Genomic DNA, 21,658 nt, shown 5'->3' with positions numbered 1-21,658 from the left:
ATTTCATTTATTACTTAAAAAAGGTTAAATATACATCTCTAGCAACCACCAAAAAGTTCTAGAAAAAGAAATTAAAAAATTTATAACGTTTTTCGCCGTCTTTTAACTTCTGCATAAATGAGTATTAGTGCTATAATACCAAAAGTTTTTACTATAAGAAACACAAAGGACAATATATTAAAGAAATATTTCACTTCCAGTCCTTGACATAGTGGTATATAAGATGTATGAAACATTAAAAAGCTGACCATGACTATAACTCCCCCGCTCTACTAAATTTTCAATTATAACTTAAGAGTTTTTGTTTCCATTTTTGTTTGTACCTCTACCAAACACTTAATGTAAAAGTTTATTGTAACTCTTATTAAATGAAAATTTTATTTTGATCGTATGTTTGTTGTAGTTGCTATAGAGATTTCTGTATACATACCATATCCATTGCTATTGTACCATATGGGCGTCGAGAAGTTGAACATATTCGCGAGGGAGACAAATATTAGTGTTGCTTGCTCAATTTTGATGAATTTTTTATTCTTTTGTCAAGTAACACTCTTTTTCTTAAACTTTTTCTTTTGAAATCTCTTAAATTAGATTGTTTATTTCGTTATCTAAAATGACTATTTTATTCTTTTACATTGTAGTATCACACAATTGAATTTGAGCAGGTTTTCACATACACAATTAAAGTTAATAATATTATTCGTTTATTCTGTTAAATTTGAATTTTAAAAAACTCACTAATTGGCTCCTTTACGTGTTCTCCTTTTTCTCCTTTTTCCTTTTAGAATTATGAGATTTCATGTCCATCAATTAAATCCAGGGACCAATTACCAGCAATAGTGCATAAAACAATTAAGCATTTTGAACGATAAAGTTTTCATGTATACAGAAGGATTATTTGGTGGAGTGTATAAGAATAGTATGGAGTGTATTAGTAATGTTGGATTTAGTAGCGTTGAAGTTATTTCTTATCCTATGTTTGATTTAATGTATTAAAAATAATATGTATTGCTATATTTTTTATTTTTTTATGTTAACCAAAGATTTTAAAGTAAGATTATAAAGAAGACCATATGAAGTCTGAGAACGGATTTATGACTGCAACGAGACCATAATTTAATCAAGACTTGATCAATAAAAAAGGCCTCCCGCAATGCTTCCGATGCAGTACAGTTTTAACCAAGACTTCATCATATAACGGGAGTTAATCACTTCAATAATTCTATTTTTTATATAAATTAATTTTTTATGCGTACATAATCAATACTTTTTAAAGTTGCGCGAAGCGCGAATAAATTCACTAGTATAATAATAGTGGTTTTGAATTGTGAAAGAATGGTTTGAACAATCCCTTCTTTAATACTAGAGGAGTGTGGTCCATATAAGCACGGGTTTAGTATTTATATTTTTTTCTATTTTAATTTATATGATATACTCTTTTTAGTTAATTCTGAAAAAATGTTGTTGTTTTTTGTATTTAGAGCCAATTTAATTTAAATTCTCATTTTATTTTTAATAAATAATTTATAACCACAAAAATATCTTAGATTTATTTTGAACCAAATTTTTTTAAAATTAATCTTACTATATTAATATTCTAATTGAAACGTCAAAATAATATTCATCCGTGTATTTAAAGTCAAATATATTAATCTGTGCTCTCAAAATTAACTATTGTTAAACTTACTTATTAATTATGAAAAAGTAACTCGATTTTGTTACTTTATAAGGAATGATTTCTTAAATTTTTTATTTTTTTTTTGGTTAAAGAGATCATTCAATCATTAATTAAGAAGGGAGGAGCCGATCATGGCGGGGCGAGGAGATGTGGAGGGGGCTAAAGTTTGCCCATGAAAGTTAATATTACATGCCGATATTTTCCTAGCAAAAGTAGTTCCTACACTATGTGCTTCGAAAACATTTATTGCACATAGTGGTGGAACTGCAAAAACTTGTAGATTTGTTGGACATGAGCCTGCACTGCCTTCCTTGGCCAAGCACTCTGCGACTCTATTTTGTTCCCTCCAAGCATGCTTGAGATGAGGAGCATTCAGCTGTGCCATCAACCACCTGCATTCCACAATGATGTTACTATAGATTATATTATCATTACTAAAAATGTTGACGGCTTTCAGGGCATCTGCTTCTATTAGTAGCGGATAAAATTGAAGGTCATTAGCTAATTTCAGCCCTTCAAGGATGGCTAGGAATTCAGCCTGGATGGGAGAAGTGTTGGTGATGGTTTTAGTGTATCCCAGAATCCAAGCTCCCGGATGATTATGAAAGACTCCACCCAGCCCACCTATTTAGTTGTGGCTCTTACAGGCTCCATCAGAGTTAAGCTTGTAGGTCCCTTGCTCGGGGGGTTCCCATTTCAGCTGCAAGATAGTCCTATTATGGGAGCCTGGTTGGATTTGTTAGCCATAAAGGAAAATTTAGTGGCAAGCTGAATAGTATTGTGGACATCAATGGGTTCTCTCTTATGCTTAAAAAAGTTGTCATTCTTGTTCAGCCAGATGCACCAGAGTGCAAAAGGAATGACCCTATCCCAAGTGAGCCACTGGTTATAAAGAACATCTTTGATTTTTGACCAAGTGGCATGGGAGTTGAATATGGTTAGGCTGGAGGAATTGAAGGAGTGGAGAGTGATGTTGTTATCAGCCAACGTAGACTAAAATGAGGAGGCATTAGAGCAACGAAAGAGAATGTGATTGATATCCTCTCCATGGGTGTCACAGAAATGACAGAAAAGGTTGTTAATGACCCCAATATGGTGCAGGAACTTGCTAGTGGGAAGCCTTTTATGTTGGAGCAGCCAGAAGAAAGTTTTTATCTTGTTATGGACTACCAGGTTCCAGATCCATTTGAAGTTGGGTCTGGTGTGATTTTGATTTCTGTTATGACTCTCTCCTATTGCCTGGTAGGCTATTTTCAGAGAGAAAACTCTATTTTTAGTCTTTTCCCAATTGAGTTTATCATTGAGGGTGTTGTTTTGGGGCATGAAGCTATTAAGAATCGTAAGGGAGAGGGCATGTGGTAGTTGGATGAAAAGTCTCTAAGTTCTAGGCACTATTGTTATAGACACCCCTCAGCTTCAGCTTAATATCACATGAGTTAAGGAGGCTCTGAATATAAGCTCTAATGGGCTGATGATTGGGAATCCACTTATCATTAAAGAAGTTAATTCAGTCCCCATTGTGAGGAGTCCATCTTATGTTATTGTTACAGATGGACCAGCCTTGATGCATTTCCAGGTTCTAGAGGCTATTCTTTTCTTGGGCTCTCTATTAAGAGGTCTACAATATTTATTAAAAAGGATTTTGGACCAGAGGGCAGTAAGATTATGATACATCCTCCAAGCTAGGCTAGCATGAATAACTTTATTCCTTTGGCAGCTTTTTCTAATACCTAAACCCTCTTCCTCCTTAGTAGAGTTAATGGTGTCCCAATTAATGAGGTGAATCTTTTTTTCTCAGCAGTAGTGCCCCAGAGAAGGTTCTTTTGGATTGGGTCAATGAGCTTGGTGGTTTTTGGGGGAAACTGAGTGAACTGCATTACATGACTGGGGATGCTACCCATGGTGGATTTGATGAGGACAGTTTTGCCAGTCATATTTAGCATCTTGGTTTTCTATCTAGCCAGCCTGTTGTGGATGTTGTCAATGATAAATTAATAGTCTGCATGGGATGGTTTGGAATCTAGGATAAGAAAGCTAAGGTATTTCCCAAAGTGAGTTCTAGGTTGGATGTTGAGGATAGATAAATAGGAGTTGGCAACATTGATATTACAATTGCTCAATAAGACATTTTGATTTACTGAGATTTATTTTTTGACCTGAGGCAGCACAAAAGGCATTGAGGGTCTGGATGATATTTGAACTATCCTCAAGGGTGGCTTTGGAAAATAGAGTCAAATTATCAGCAAAGAAGAGATAAGAGACCTTGGGTCCTTTGCTACATATGGAAATAGGCTTCTACTGACAGCTCTTGACTTGATCATCAATTGCTTTGGAAAGCTTTTCAATACAAAGGATGAAAATGTAAAAGGATAAGAGATCCCCTTGCCTGATACCTCTAGAAGGGTAGAAAGGAATGGTTTTGTCTCCATTTACCAGGATGAAAATTGTCATCACCCGAGCCGAGGCCCTGGCCACGACGGACATTCCGAACCACAAAGGTCTAAGAGACCCCTTAGCATATTATCACAAGCATAATCCATACGTAAATCAAAGTGTGGAAGATATAATGAAGTTCGAGAGAAACTTATAATACAAACTGTTCAACAAAGTATGACAATACAATACTCAATTTTCGTCTACAAAGCCTCTACTAAATACTAACTGTCTAGGCCGGGACAAGGCCTTGGTGGGACCATAAACTATATTAGATAAATATATGAATAACATGCCTTCCAAAAGATAAATGACTCACCAACTCTATCATTATCCCATATGTTTACTGATGTGATGAACCACGAGACTGAGCCCAAGAACTTGTACAATTACGGGGTCAATACTCGAAAGTACTGGTATGTAGAATAATCCAAAAATATAAAATATATTTTATATAACATAAGTGAGAGAATTCCATAAAAACAAGTCAGGATAAAACACATGAAAATACATAGGCATAATTTGATGAGCTTCAACCATTCTTGTAAATACTGACTCAACTCTTTGTATTACTTCTGAGCTAGATCGTACACCCTACAAGTTTACAATCCCACGGGCTATATGAAATCCTCCATTAACTCATCAGCCAAGCCCCTTATCTGAGTTTGCCGCAATGATAGGAGTGTCTGATCTGGTATACCTCTATGAGAAGTAAGTATACAATGATCATCTGTAATTTGGGACAAGATCAATCCTGCATTGGCAAAACATGATTCGGGTAATGAATTGTCTAAAATGATGCCTTCTTCGGGTAATCATCTAACTCTCTTAGAGCCTATTTTAGTATTTTAAAACGTGCATCTTTCTCAAAACATGGTCTGAAGTCTGAAAATTCTATAGTCTAGTTTGTTCTGAGTCTGTTATGGTGTTTGTCTAATTTGATATCGTCATTCCAAGACTTGTAAGTCATATAAGCCATATCATATCATATCTTAATCCTTTCATTCGAAAACGTGTTATTGGATCACCAAAATATTTAATCAATATAAGAGAGTTCTCATTTCAAAATATGTAAAACTCATGCAAAATACTCCCTTTTCAGTACCTTAACATAGGGTGGTCATCTCTTTCATCAAACACATGTGATTTCTCCATTAGGACCCAAATCATTTATAAATTAATAAAACACCCTCTCATTGAATTATAAAATAATGCAATTTCATAATTGATAGTGAAACATTTAAAGTCAAGTTTTTAACCATTCGTATAAACACCCACAACACGTTAAGACAATGGATTTCATAACAAGAGAGGGGATTTCGTAAATCATGCTCTCATATAACTTCTTAAAACTCATAACATTCATACTCATGAATATAATTCAAGTTTAGGGAAAACCCCCATAGTTTAAACAAGATTTCATCATAATACGGTGTTCCCAATGCATGCTCTTTAACAATTTCAAAACTCATAATACGTACATACATATATACTCTAACGCTTGTAAAAACGTTAAATCTTATGACCATGAGATTTAGGATAGTCCTACATACCTTTTGAAGGATAAAAATCAAACAGAACGCAGAGAAATTGGACCCTCAAATCTTGAATTCCTCAAACCTAGGTAGTTTCTCCTTTCTTTTTTATGGAGAGATAATTAGGGATTTCAAAAAGGGGATATAATGATGTTATGTCATGAAAATAGATAAAAATAGGTTAATATAGTGTTTCGGGGACATTTATTAGTGAAAGGACTTCAATACCCCTCCTCCCAAGAAAACAAACCCAAAAATTAACGAATTTAAAGCATCGGCGCGTCGCGGAGGGTAATCTCCATGATGAGCTTCGCATTGTGCTGCTATTGCAGACCTTCACTGGTTCTCACAAAAATGTTCATAACTTTTTGCTCGGGTATCAAATTAAGGAAAAATTGAAGGCATTGGAAAGATAATTTAATTATTTACAATTTGATGGGTCTTGAGCTTCAAAATTTCACATATTGCAAAAGTTATACACGTTCAAATTTGACCCTTGTAGAATCGAATTCCAAAAATAGGTGGATAACAAAAGTTCTTAACTTCACTTCACTGTAAGTGTTTACTACGAACATTCTTCCCCTCAAAGAAACTTTTCACGCCAGGTTAATGTCCATGACACTTATTTTTATATAGAAATAATAGGATTCATGATTATACACGTAGAAATGACAGTTTGAATTTTATCCCAAAAATGCGGGGTGTTATAGAAATGCTGGAGCTCGAGATACAAGACATGATGAGGGTAATGATCTTGGTTGGAAAATTGAAAAGGGCGAAGGTTTCTCTAATAAAAGACCACTTTATCCTATCAAAAGCCTTTTCCAAGTCAATTTTGAGGATCATGTTGTCCATTCTGCCCTTTATTTTGGTAAAGTGGGTGATGAATTCCATGATAATGATGTCATTGTCAGAAGTTCTTAAGATAGTAAATTGGCCTGGATGGCACCAATAATTTGTTGTATTTTGGTGACCAGCTTGTAGATTATGTTACGGAGCCCAACTGGCCTATAGCTCTTAAATGTGTTTGGCATTGGCCACATTAGGGATCAGGAATAACAGAGTTTTATTCATTTTAGGGTCCATCTGATTGGTGTTGAAAGCATTTCTACAGAAGGATATGGTTTTTCCCCTACTATGTCCCAGTATTTCTGAAAGAAGAGGGGGTGGACTCCATTTGGGCCAGAGACTTTGCGAGGTTTGAAAAAGTTAATAGCCAACAAACTTAAAGTCCCTTAGGGGCTCATCCGAGGAAGTCTGAACTATTTAACTGGGATAGGATCCTATGCACCTTGTGCTTCCTATAGGAATGGGGATTAAAACTAAGTGATCTATGGTGTAAAGCTCATAGAAGAAGGAAGAGATGTGGGCTATGATATTAGATTGATCAGTTAACCAGTTGCCGTCATCCTTCTTGATAGAGTTGATTTTATTCGTCTTTCTCTTGTTGAGAGCGGAGGTATGGTAGAAACTAGTGTTATAATCTCTTTCATTGAGCCAAGTTATTCTGGACTTGGTTTTCTGAAACTCTTCCTCAAACTTTAGGAGGTCATCATATTGATGTAGGAGGTCTTTCTTAAGGTCTTGAAGGAAGGTGTTGTGAGAAAGATTAGGAGAATTCTGGATTCTATCTAGTCTAGCTAGAATTTTTTTCATTTTTTAGAAAATATTGCCAAAAGTAGAGACATTCTACTGAGAAGCTAGGGACTGAAGTTTCTGGATGGAATTGATAAGGGGAGAAGAGATAGGAGAGAAAACACTATTGAAAATATTGTAAAAAGTGGGGTAGCCACACCACATGGGCTTCATTCTAAAGGACCCCTGGGCCCTTGAGAGGAGAGTCTAATCAGCATAGGGTAGTGATTAGACTTAGTCCTAGGTAGGTGGGTGACACAATAAAAGTCACCCAAAGTAATTTACACTTGACTTGTTCGGAATGACCCTTACTAACACCACCAAAATAGTAACTTCACCTACTAAACCACCGAACCCACCACCAATGAACTCCATCATGGAGGGCAACACTATGTCAATTCAATCTTTCAGGCACATCCTTGCCGATAAAAAGATACACCTAAATAGCTGATACTACAAAAAGGACCAAATTAAGTTGGCCCACACAGATAATCCAGATGACCCCATTCTACTCACGGAGGCAGAAAGGGCGAGAATCTACCAGCCATAGAATCGATCTATTATTGTGAAGCTGAGTGGAAGGAAAATCTCACATCATTATCTCAGAACCAAGATAATCGAACTTTGGCAGCTAGATGAACCGTTTAACCTAATAGATCTAGGCTACGACTTCTTCATAGCAAAATTCAATAACGTGGAGAACTCCAATAAAGCTTTACACGGTGGATCATGGCTCATCTTAGAAAGCTTTCTTTCAGTGAGACAATAGGATCCAAACTTCACCCCTCAGAGTTCAACAATTACTCATTTGGCCATTTGGGTCCCTCTATTCTAATTAACCACTGAATTTTATGACAAATCAATACTTGAAAAAATCAGCAAGAAATTGGAAGCCCTTTTAAAGATAGATATTTGTACGTCAGCAACACTGAGGGGAAGATATGCACGAATTTGCATACAAGTCCCCTTAAATATCCCAATGATGAAATCAGTCACCATCGAGAACCATAAGCAAGAGATGGTTTATGAGGGTGAGGGTACACCATGCCCGAGCTGTGGGTTATTGGGTCACACGATTAAGATCTGTAAAAACCAAACTCCCAAACAACCAGTCGACTACATAACTTTGGAGCATGCGGGGGAGAAGGGAGAACCCTTGGAGGAAGACTTATGGAAGACCGTACCATTCAGGCGGAAAAAGTTACTGGAAAAGGGTAAGGCACTACTTAGCGAAACACTAGGTAAGTCTCTGAACAAAGTCATCACACAGGTAAAGTATTTCGACCCCCTTTCTAGTAAGTTTATCCCCTCTTCCGATTTGACGACCTCCTCTAAAAATAATTTAAGGAAAGGACGGTCAAGCCATTGGAGCCCTATCGGAGCTCCTAAGCATGACCTTGAGACCCAATATCAAAGAAAGATAACTACCCTGCCAAAGTTGGGTCCACTACCAACACTTCTTCCTAAAAAGCGTTGACTTCCCAATCTGCCATAAAAAGTACTAAGGTCAGTCCTAGCCAGATGGTAGTCACAGCTAACCCCCCCGATACCCCCTCAGGGTGTAACACACCATCCCATCAATCTAAGATAGAAGCCACCCGCTCCATCTCCCAAGAAAATATTTCATCAATAAAAAAAATCATAATTTTTCATCAATGGACATGGCGGCGGCGGTCGCATCCATTTACTCCCCTAATACCAACCAAACTACTAGTTTAAGTAATGAAACTAAAGATAATCAGCTAAACTTTCCACAAACTACTAGTCTCTTTGTTTCTACCATAACCAATGGACAACACAAATCCCCATCCACTATCGTTTCTGGTATTAGCCCCATTACCCTCGAAATATGTGCCAACATTATGGTTGGAGATTTGACTTCACAATTTCCCTATCAACTTGAACTCTATGATACGGAACCAACCAGTGGTGAAAATCATTCAGGATCCCTCTTACTTGGCAAATCTTATAAAGAAAGGGATAGATCATGTAGTTTTGAGTATGGAAAACCAAGCTTGGATAAATGCCAGGCTGTTGGGTCAGGCACAAGGGCACATGTACCAAATGTCATCTCTAGACTACAATGCCCTGATGATCCAGGACTTTCTCAGCCTCTCATTCTTTCCCACTCAGCCCTCTCCCTACCCCGGGTGAGCGTACAGTTCATCCCTTAGACTCCCCAGGGACCACTGTCACAACCAGTGAACACAACTTTGTGAGAAGACCTAGAAAAGGTAAAAAAAAAATACACCTTTGGACTCATTAATTAAATGCAACAAAAAATTAGAGGACATGCTAGAAGGCTTTGTGGAACCAAAAGCACAAGTGCCAGTTCTAGAAAACACCTTCCTGAAGTAGTTCAAAAAACTTACCAGAGAAGCTATTATAGTATGCTACCTTATGAACCTAAGGAAATACTCATTGATGCTGAGGGAGGAGAACGACCAGACCCCTTTGGAAGTGAAATTGGAGACCATAGAACTCAAGGAATCCCCATCCTACCTAGGGAAGAGGAAGGAATCAAATCCAACCCCACCCAACTAACTTCCCATGCTGAACTTTATCATTTGGAATGTTAGAGGGCCAAATAGTGCCAATTTACACTGCACAGCTATGGTGAAGCTTCATAAGCCTTCCATGCTTATTTTGTTAGAAACAAAGACGGTTGACCATAAAAGGATCACTAAGACCTAGGGTTTGATCACCAGCTCCAAGATGCTGCCAATGGTCAATCTGGAGAGAAAATAATTATGTGAAAAGCTGACACCCTCAATCTTGAGGACATCTCCATTACCCCCCCCCCCCAAGGCATCCGTGCCATGATCAAGGTACTTTTCTCTTCTCATAACTGGCTCCTCTTAGCCATCTATGGTAGTACTGATTTCAATTCCAGGAGTAATCTCTGGGACAGCCTCATAAGAATGTTCCAAAACTTCTTTGGAGATTGTTTTATTGAAGGGGAATTCGATGAAGTCCTTCAAGCCAAAGAAAAACTAGGAGGAAATAGCATAAACAATAAGAGAGCTGATTTCTTAAAAGTTAGACTTTACAATAGTAGTTTAAAGTTAAAAATAGAGTTGGAATTGTGTTTGGTCATAATATTTTCAAAAATATTTTAAACTTTGAATGTACTACTTTGTATAAAGTAATTAAAAAAAATGAGACCAAATTTTCAAAAAATTGCAAAAATATATTTTCGAAATGTGTTTTTATTTTTATGATCAAATAAGTATTTCAAAATAGAATAAAAATATATTTCAAAATATTATAAATAATATTTATGACCAAATGCATACTAAATAGAAGTTTGAAAATTTCATAACCAAAAAATTTGACATGTTAATGATAAAATAACATTTTTGATAAATAATAATGTATGAAATACGACATCTTTAGACTGATCATAATGTGTAATACCAATTGACATGAAAACATCTTCTATTATCAAAATGTACAAGATAACAATTTTAATAAAATTGAAAAGGAAGGACAAAATATATCTTGGAAAAGTATAATGGTGTGGGGCCTTAGACGTCAGAAATTATATATAAAAAGGTAGGAACATAAAGTGTGATTGAAACAACGTCATTTGACTTTTTTCGTCAATGTGGATAAGGGTACAACTTTTGATGGCACAACTTACAAGACATTTTAGCATTAAACCCAATAAGAATGTATGCAATGACCAAACTGCCCAGCTTTTTTAAAATGGCAAGAAACTGAAACTGAAACTGAAACTGTTACTTTTATTATATAGAAAAGAAATAATAATAATGCTGGGATGAGAGAACCTCTTTTTACCGGAGAAACTGAAAAAAAGAAGCTCAGATTGACAAAAAGAATTATTGCACTCTGATGGTCAACTAAGACTTATTAAACAAGTTTTAAGGTTTTTTTAGGTTGATCTTGAGCCATTATCCAAGCATGAATACCTTTGTTTAATAGATTTTTTTTTATGTAAAAAATCTCAAATTCAGAATATTCCGCTGAAAATCCTTTTTCTTCTAGTCTAGTATAATTAGTTAATTACCCTTTATTTGCTATTAAAAGATAGATCCTCGACAAATAAAAATAAAGAATGACGAAGATATAAATGAGGTTGTAGCGTTCGTTCGATGTAAAATTTTATGGCAAACAGATAATTATATACAAAATATACTCATTTTCACAGCGACTTAATTTGCATGTCCTTAAAAAATAGAAACAAGAAAATTATGTTATAAATATATTACCATATATAGTGAATGTTTAAATTATGTTATAAATATATTACCATATATAGTGAATGTCTACTTTACCATATATAATAAATGTCTATTTATGGAAAAGTAAGAAACCTAAGGTTAGTTTCCTCTATAAATAAATGGGTTTTCCTTCATTGTAATTCACCCATCAAAAATTTCCATGAGAAATAAAGAAGTCCCCTCTCTTCTCTCTCTATTCTTCTTGTATTTACTTTATATTTCATAACACGTTATCATCATGAGACTCTGCCAAACAAGATGAGATTATAAATCTAAAGGTAATTCAAGGTTAGTAAATTCCTTATGTTATTTATCTTTTGTTACTAATGATTGATTATTGTTGTATTTGAGAAAAAATAATTGGTTTGGAACCACTTATGCTTTGTATTTGTTCATGAAGAATAATATTGTAAGATATATGATGATGAATTTAAGTCTCATCTTATTAAGAGGGTAAGATATTGGGTTAAAAATTTCAATGCACCATGATGATAAGATATTGGGTTCAAGTCCCATCGAGTTATAGCCTAAGAAACATGTCCCGTTGATATGCTCTATTCCAATAGAATATGGTAGCAATATATGATGAATCTTAAAGTTGACAACTTGCTCCATTCTTGAAAGGAATGTGGTAGCAGTGCATAATATGTCTGAAAGAAGACAAGTGATTGAACGCACGAATATAAGCGTGAAGGGACAATATGATAATAATCATCAAAAGTGATAGTATTTTCACACGCTTATTATGATTAGTAGATATGTTAGACAAAATTTCTCTACAACATATGTATGCTTCGATTTGCTCATGAATTAGCAATATCTTAAAAGAGGCGATAAACTATCATAATTTGATAGGCTTAAGGCACGATTATATTTCATTTCTGGGGAATGAGAAGATTATTAATGCAAACGTGCCCTCGATTGTGATAGTATCGCAACTCACCTCCGAAAGAGGCTGAATAATTAAGAAGAATTGTTTTAAAATCTACTTCTAAAGTAGTAAATCTGAAATTTATTTATATAATAGTAAATCTGAAATTTACTAAAGAAAAAAGTACATGTCATGGTAAACTTGGAGTTTACTGGTATAAAAGTTCATAAATTGACATGAACGATTGCGACATCCTAAAAATGAGCATAGTGAATATGAAACATATATTGAAGAAATAGAAAATTCTGCATGAACTTTTAATGTTGCTTGTTCTCATGATAAGTTGGTTGGACCAATCAATGTTGGGATTCGATTCCTCAAAATCTGAAAAGTATAAAAGGTAAATATGGGCCCGTTTACCTGCCATGTGATCTATTAAATGCATAGATATAAGATGATGACATGTAAGTTTATTGTCAACCTACAGTTTGACATTCATAAAGTTGTTTGCTCAATATAAATTGAGTTAAGAGCATAATTTTCATATTGTGTAATCAAAGCAATTCATCTTGATAATGCTAGTTAAGTTGGTGTTAAATGCCTTCGATAAATAGATGAACCATTGCTAATGAGAAAAAAGGTTCATGTGTTGGTTTGAAATATTATATGCAAAAGTACTTGTATGCATCAAACCAATAATTATGATTTATTCCCCCTCAAAGTTAGTTTTGAGTCAGGAACTACACGTTGTCCATCTAATAGTTTTAATGTGCGGTATATGATTAATAAATATACCCTGACACACAAAGATGGATTCCTCAAAGAAGATGGAGGATGTATGTTAGTTTTCCTAACATAAGGGAGAGATTATAAGCAGTTATGAAGTATGTTAGGAATTATCATCAGATCCTTATTCAAAAGATAGTTCAAGTCAAATGCTGAAAGCATCTCATATTTAAGCTGCAAGTGCTCCTATTTGGTGTTCCTAAAGGACAAAGTCTATGCATGCGTGGGACATGATAGACCAATCAATTCTAAATAAAATAATTCTTGAAAAGGATAAGGAGCAAATAATCATAATCAGAAGGCAATGTGCTCTTGAAGAGCCTACGACATAACACTTCATGAAATCTCATGAGAGGTTCAGGTACCTAACTAATGAAGTGATGAGATATCAAAATATTATGTCACATTGAGAACTGATACAGAATGACATATCACCAATGAGATCTTTGATACAATATTGACTTAATATTGTGAAAGATTATGGGAATTCGAATTCTACGTTTATTTAAAAATGCTGACGTAGAAACATTTATCAAGTGACATGAAAGGATGCATCTTGGTACGCATAAAAATTATTTGATTTGCAATACAAACATTTGAAGATGTCACTCATGAAATGTTGAATATTGTCACTTGACAAAATTTACATAAAAACTTTTTTTAAGGATTCAAAATGTTAGAAACATATAAAAGTTTTTGGGAAACTTATCTATAATCTTTATATTGCATAAATTTATAGCTTGAGAATTATTGGAACTCTTGGAGAGTTTTCAAAAGCAATAGATTATTTGCTGAAATGAGAAATATATCAATTTGAATTTGTTATGAAGTACCATATCTTAGTTCAGTTGGTGTACTCATGTATCTTGCAAATACTACAAGGTCTGATATAACCTTTTTCAGTTAATTTGTTAGCAAGGTATAGTTCTGCTCCTACTAAGAGACACCGAAATGGGATCAACATGATTTTATTTTGTAGTCCCAATCTTGTTGATTATGCTAATGTTGGGTATTTATTTAACCCGTATAAATCTCGATCTCAAACATGCAATGTGTTCACATGTGGGGATACTGTCATATCTTGGATATATACAAAGTAGTTTATCGTAGCCACTTCATCGAACCACACTGAGATAATAGCTATTCATGAAGCAAGTCGAGAGTGTGTGTGGTGGAGGTTTACGATACATCTCATTCGCGAAAAATATGATTTGAAATGTTACAAGTACCCGTGATTTTTTATGAGGATAATGCAACATGCACAACACAACTTAAGGGAGGACTCAAGGAGATAGAACGAAACACATTTCGCCAAAACTTTTCTATACACACGAGCTACAAAAGAATGGTGATATTAACGTGCAACATATTCGTTCAAGTGACAATGTGGTTGATTTATTCATCAAATCTCCTCCAATTGCAACTTTCAAGAAGATGGTGCACAAGATCGGGATGCAAAGGTTTAAGGATGTTCTGATTAGGGGGAGTTAATACGCGTTGTACTCTTTTTTCCTTACGAGATTCTGTCCCACTGAATTTTCTTTGTAAGATTTTTAATGAGGCAACCTATATGCATATTGTTAGAGATATGTACTCGTTTTCCTTCACTAAATTTTTTTTTACTGAGTTTTTTTCTAGTAAGGTTTTAACAAAACACATTATCTATCAATTAGACATTCAAGGAGAAGTGTTATAAATATATTACCATATATAGTGAATGTCTACTTCACCATATATAGTGAATGTCTATTTATGGAAAAGTTAGAAATCCAAAGGTTAATTTTTTCCTATAAATAAAGGAATTTTCCTTCATTGTAATTCACTCATTCAAAAATCCCTCGAGAAATAATAATCACTATCTTTTCTCTCTTTATTTTTCTTCTTTTTTCTTTATATTTCATAACAAATTATATATAGATGCTAAATTTTTTAACCAATTTTGCACGTGCACCAGACAATTTACACCTAATAATTTTAGAATAATATCTTTTATTTATACATCGAACTTAAAAAACTAAGGAAACTTAGATTTAGATGATACACACTTACCTCCGTACTGAAAACACTCTTAATAGCAGTTGTGTATTTGAACCTGAGCTGAAATAATACTGTGTGTGGAGAAAACAAGGATATGGGTATGGTTACACACTCAACAATATAGCTCTAGTTCACTTTCTCCTATATTAGAAACCACAGTGTGACAGGTGAAGCAGGGAGGAGTCCATTGAGATCCCTGCTTGCTCCATGATTTTATTATATCATTCTTAATTAATTATTATATAATATTTAAATATTAAAAAATTAATAATATTTAAAAAAAATAAAATAGACATTTATGACATGTCTGCTTCAACTGCTTCAATCATAATTTTAATATATCACTCCTAATATATTATTATAAGTACATTAAAAAATTAATAATATTTAATAAAAATATAAAATAGACGTAAAATAGTAAATTACCTCATGATGTTTAGAATTAATTTGTCATCTTATATGAGGTCTACTTAAACTTTTTTCATAAGTATTTTTATAGCATCAATTCCAATTAGTTATTACGTGTCATTTAAGATATGCCTACTTTGCTACTTTAATCTTGGTATTTGGTTGACATCAAAATTTTATCAGAGTCGCTTAAATTAAAATAGAAGAAAAATTATTATAAATTATAATAATTAAAAACTTAAATTATTTTTAAAATATAATTAACTATCAATGCCACAAAAATTTGAACAGGGAAAGTATTATAAATTAGCTAACAACTTAAAATAGTGCATTATAATTTCAAAAAGGTATTATAAATTACAATAATTAAGAACTTATAATATCTAAAAAATAATTAATCTGTAATATATTTTAAAAAATAATTATTTATAAATTACACAAAAAGTTCTATAAATTGCAATAGTTAACAACTTAAAATATTTAAAAAATAATTAATTTGTTATATATTTTAAAAAAATACGTACAAAAATATATTAATCACGATAATTAACAACTAAAAAAATTAAAAATATAAAATATTTGATTGACTCTCGAAATCTTATGAGTGTCACGTTAACAACTTAAATTATCAACTAAATAAATGAAGGTTTTAATCAAATGATAAATTACACATAACGTGAAATTTTTAAATATCAACATTGAGCCTGTGTGTAGCACGGCGTGGTCACCTAGTACTATATAGGCGTGAGTAGGGTGGCTAAAATGAGGCAGCTGGCGGTCGACATACCTTCTTACAGCTGCTTGCTTGTTCCGTAATTTTACTATATCACCCCTAATTAATTATTATATGATATTTACATATTAAAAATTAATAAAATTTAATTTTAAAAAAAGTAAAATAGATATTTATAACATATCTGTTTCAGCTGTTTCAACCGTAATTTTACTATATCACCCCTAAGTAATTATTATAAGTCATCTAAGTATTAAAAAATTAATAATATTTAATAAAAAAATTAAAATAATATAAAATTATAAATTAACTCTTGATGTTTTAAATTAATTTGACATCTTATATGAGTCCCGCGTAAAATATCACCCCTAATTAATTATTATATGATATTTACGTATTAAAAAATTGATAAAATTTAATTTTATAAAATAAGTAAAACAAATATTTATGACATATCTGTTTCAGCTGTTTTAACCGTAATTTTACTATATCACCCTAAATAATTATTATAAGTCATCTAAGTATTAAAAAATTAATAATAGTTAATAAAAATATAAAAAAATATAAAATGATAAATTAACTCGTGATGTTTTAAATTAATTTGACATCTTATATGAGGCTTACTTAAAATATCACCCCTAATTAATTATTATATGACAGTTACGTATTAAAATATTAATAAAATTTAATTTTAACAAAATTAAAACAGATATTTATGACATGTCTGCTTCAGCTGATTCAACCGCAATTTTACTATATCACCCCTAAGTAATTATTATAAGTCATCTAAGTATTAAAAAATTAATAATATTAAATTTAAAAAGGTAAAATAAATATAAAATGATAAATTAACTCTTGATGTTTTAAATTAATTTGACATCTTATATGAGACCCACTTAAAAAAAATTCACAAATATGTTTTATATCAATTTTGTTATATCACTTCTAATTAGTTATTATGAGTCATTCAAAGCGTGTCAATTTCGCTACTTCAATAGTGATATTTGATTGACTCTCGAAATTATGCCAGTGTCGCTTAAATTGAATAAAAAAAAATATTGTTAATTACAATAATTAAAAAATTAAATTACTTTTAAAATATAAATTGACTATTGATATCACAAAAGTTTGAACAAGAATAGTATTATAAATTACAATAGCAAACAAATTAAAATAATAAATTACAATGTCGAAAAAGTATTATAGATTACAATAGCTAATAGCTTAAAAAATCTTAAAATATATTAAAAATATAATTAATTATCTAATTTTATTTATGTCACATAAATTAAGATAAAAAATAATATATCACGGACCTTCGGAACCTAGTTATTTATAAGTGAGAGTAAAAACAATTTAAAATGTCTTAGATTTGAACTCGCATGCTATAGTACTCTACCCGATTAAAATTTATACGAATTCGGTGTATATATCAAGCTAATAAATGCATATCATATGTTTGAATTTAGAGTTTATGTTGCTTAATCATGATTAATTTACATATATTTTACTTAATTTAATTACTTAATCATGATAAAGAGTATTAATTTGGTGTATACACCAGGTGCGTGTAAATTTTTGCCTACTCTACCCTCTTTGGGTTGATTTTTTTTCAACCAACATAAATCGCGACAGTTTGAAGGTTAATTATAGAAAATTTTGATATTTTATATAATTACTGAAAATTTTAATTTTAGGTTTGTTAAGATGCATAATTAATTTGCTCTTGATAATTCAACAAAGATGTATTTTTTTTTATAAAAATACATAATTAGCTTTCAATATATTGTTTTTAATTTTATCTCGGTCGAGATACATAATACATTCAACGAATATATATATTTTTTCTTATAAAGATACATAATTATATATTTTTTTATTTTAAATTTATCGAGATACATAATTAGCTCCCAAATACATCTAAGATACATTATACGAAGATACATTTTTCTTGTAAAGATACATAATTAACTTTTGATACATTTTTTCAATTTTAAATTTGTCGAAATATATAATTAGCTCCCCAATATATTTAAGACTAAAGGTGCATGGCCCGTGTCAGCACAGGCCCAACACTATAGACATCTTTTAGCACCAATATTTTGATATTGATGAGATACAAATATAAATGTACACTGATTTAAAACGATAATTTTTTAAATAATAACTCTTTGACGGTACTCGCTAAGGAGTGAAGTTTTATAAGATAGTTATTTTCCACATGATAAAAAAGTGTGATGTATCGTGTAGTCAGGTTATTTTAATTGTTTGATGATAAGATTGAGATATGTTACGAAATATAGAAAAGATGTAGAACTAATATTCATAGGATTATTTCATATAAAAACTGAAATAAAAGATACTTCAATTAACAACAAAGTCTTGGATCATCTTCTCAAAGATGATTATGGTTGAAGTACCTGCAACAAACATGTCATAAACACATATTTTTCTTGTTTTAATTAAATATTATTGATTTTATAATACATAAATGACTTATAATAATTAATTAGGGGTGATATAGTAAAATTACGGCGCAACTCTTGAAGCAGCCATGTCGAAACTAATGTTTTAATTAAATATTATGAATTTTTAATACATAAATGACTTATAATAATTAATTAGGGGTGATACAGTAAAATCACAGTTGAAGGAGGTCAACTTAATTTAATACATCATGAGTTAATTTATAATTTTATGTCTATTTTTGTTTTAAAAAAATATGATCAAATTTTTAACACTTAGATGACTCATAATAATTAATTATAAGCGATATTTAGAAAAATTATGGTTGAAGCAGCTACAACAGACATGTCATCTATTTTTTAATTAAATATTATTAATTTTTTAATACATAAATAATTTATTATGATTAATTAGGAATGATATGGTAAAATCATGATTAAAGAAGCTGAAACAAACATCATAAATATCAATTTCTGATTAAAAATTATTAATTCTAATATATAAATGACCTATAATAATTAATTAGGGGTAATATAGTAAAAAATATTATTAATTCTAATGTATAAATGACTTATAATAATTAATTTAGGAAATATAATAAATCACGGAGCAATTAGAGATAATATAGGCAAACATATTATCTATTTTTTAAATTAAATATTATTAATTTTTTTAATGCATAAATAACTTATAATAATTAATTTGGGATGATATAGTAAAATCACAGTTAAAGCAGCTGAAACAAATATCATAAATATCTATTTTTTAATTAAATATTGTTAATTCTAATATATAAAAGACATATAATAATTAATTAGGGGCAATATAATAAAAAAAAATATTAATTCTAATATATAAATGACTTATAATAATTAATTAGGATAATATAATAAATCACGGAGCAATTAGGGGTAATATAGGCAGACATGTCATCCATTTTTTTAATTAAATATTATTAATTTTTTTATACATAAATGACTTATAATAATTAGTTAGAGATGATATAGTAAAATCATGGTTAAAACAGCTGAAACAAACGTCATAAATATCTATTTTTTTAATTAAATATTATTAATTCTAATATATAAATGACCTATAATAATTAATTAGGGGTAATATAATAAAAAATATTATTAATTCAAATATATAAATAACTTATAATAATTAATTAGAGGTAATATAGTAAATTACGGAGCAATTAGGGATAATATAGATGAAGCACTGGTCGAAACCATAGACAGACATGTCATCTAATTTTTTTTATCAAATATTATTAATTTTTTAATACATAAATGACTTATGATAATTAATTAGGGATGATATAGTAAAATCACAGTTAAAACAGCTAAAACAAACGTCATAAATATCTATTTTTTTAATTAAATAATATTAATTCTAATATATAAATGATTTATAATAATTAATTAAAGTAATATAATAAAAAAATATTATTAATTCTAATATATAAATGACTTATAATAATTAATTAGGGGTAAAATAGTAAATCACGGAATAATTAGGGGTAATATAGTAAATGCTGAAGCAACTGATTTTTAATTAAATATTATTAATTTTTTAATACATAAATAACTTATAATAATTAATCAGGGATGATATAGTAAAATCACTGTTAAAGCAGCTGAAACAAACATCATAAATATCTATTTTTTAATTAAATATTGTTAATTCTAATATATAAATGATTTATAATAATTAATTAGGGTAATATAGTAAAAAAATATTATTAATTATAATATATAAATGACTTATAATAATTAATTAGGGGTGATATAATAAATCATGGAGCAGTTAGGGGTAATATAGATAGATATATCATCAATTTTTTAATTAAATATTATTAATTTTTTAATATATAAGTGATTTATAATAATTAATTAGGGCTGATATAATAAAATCAAGATTAAAGCAGTTGAAACAACGTTATAAATACCTTTTTTTAATTAAATATTATTAATTTTAATATATAAATAAATTATAATAATTAATTAATTCTAATATATAAATGACTTATAATAATTAATTAGGGATAATATAATAAAAAATATTATTTATTCTAATATATAAATAAATTATAATAATTAATTAGAAATAATATAGTAAATCATGGAATAATTAGGGATATTAAGTAATTGATGAAGCACTGATCGAAATCAGTGCTTCTATTATATAGAAAAAGATACTTAATTAATTAAAATTTATAATTATTTTATAAGAATAATTTTTTTTATAAATATGATAAGTTAAAACGTATATTTATGCTATTTTTTTTCTTTTAAACTTATTTTAAAAGCTTCCACCATTTTCAAAAATGATCGATGTATATCATCCGAACAATTTATTCTTGTCATTATTATTGTTGTTGTTCTAAACTTTTTTTTTTTCGACGTTATACTAAACTATTCTAAATTTATAAATTGTGTGAGCACCCCACCCCAAAGCGGATTCAAGATTCGAAATTTTGGGTGTCACTTATTTTGAATAATAACGTATACTTCATACGATATTTTAGGATAGTAAAATCAATATTCAAAGAGTAAACTATAATTAAATATATCTAACAAGTGTTAGTATTACATGAAGTATTACCTAATTGGTATCATCAAGTTCTTTGTAAAGAAGAGGTCATGGGTTCTATTATTTGTAGCCACACTATGTTTTTTTAAGAGAAAAAAGACAAGTGCTAAAAATTATTCTAAAAATATAGTGCAGGGTTTAACCAACATTGTTGGAGTTAAACCAAATAATTTCGACCACTTATACCCAGGGGCGAAGCCAGCCCTTTGGAGGGGGTTCGTCCGAACCCGCTTCGAC

The sequence above is a fragment of the Capsicum annuum genome, chromosome 1, assembly GCF_002878395.1.
Source record: "Capsicum annuum cultivar UCD-10X-F1 chromosome 1, UCD10Xv1.1, whole genome shotgun sequence".
NCBI lineage: Eukaryota > Viridiplantae > Streptophyta > Magnoliopsida > Solanales > Solanaceae > Capsicum > Capsicum annuum.
The sequence above is the reverse complement of the archived record's forward strand: the minus strand, read 5'-3'. Positions refer to the sequence as shown.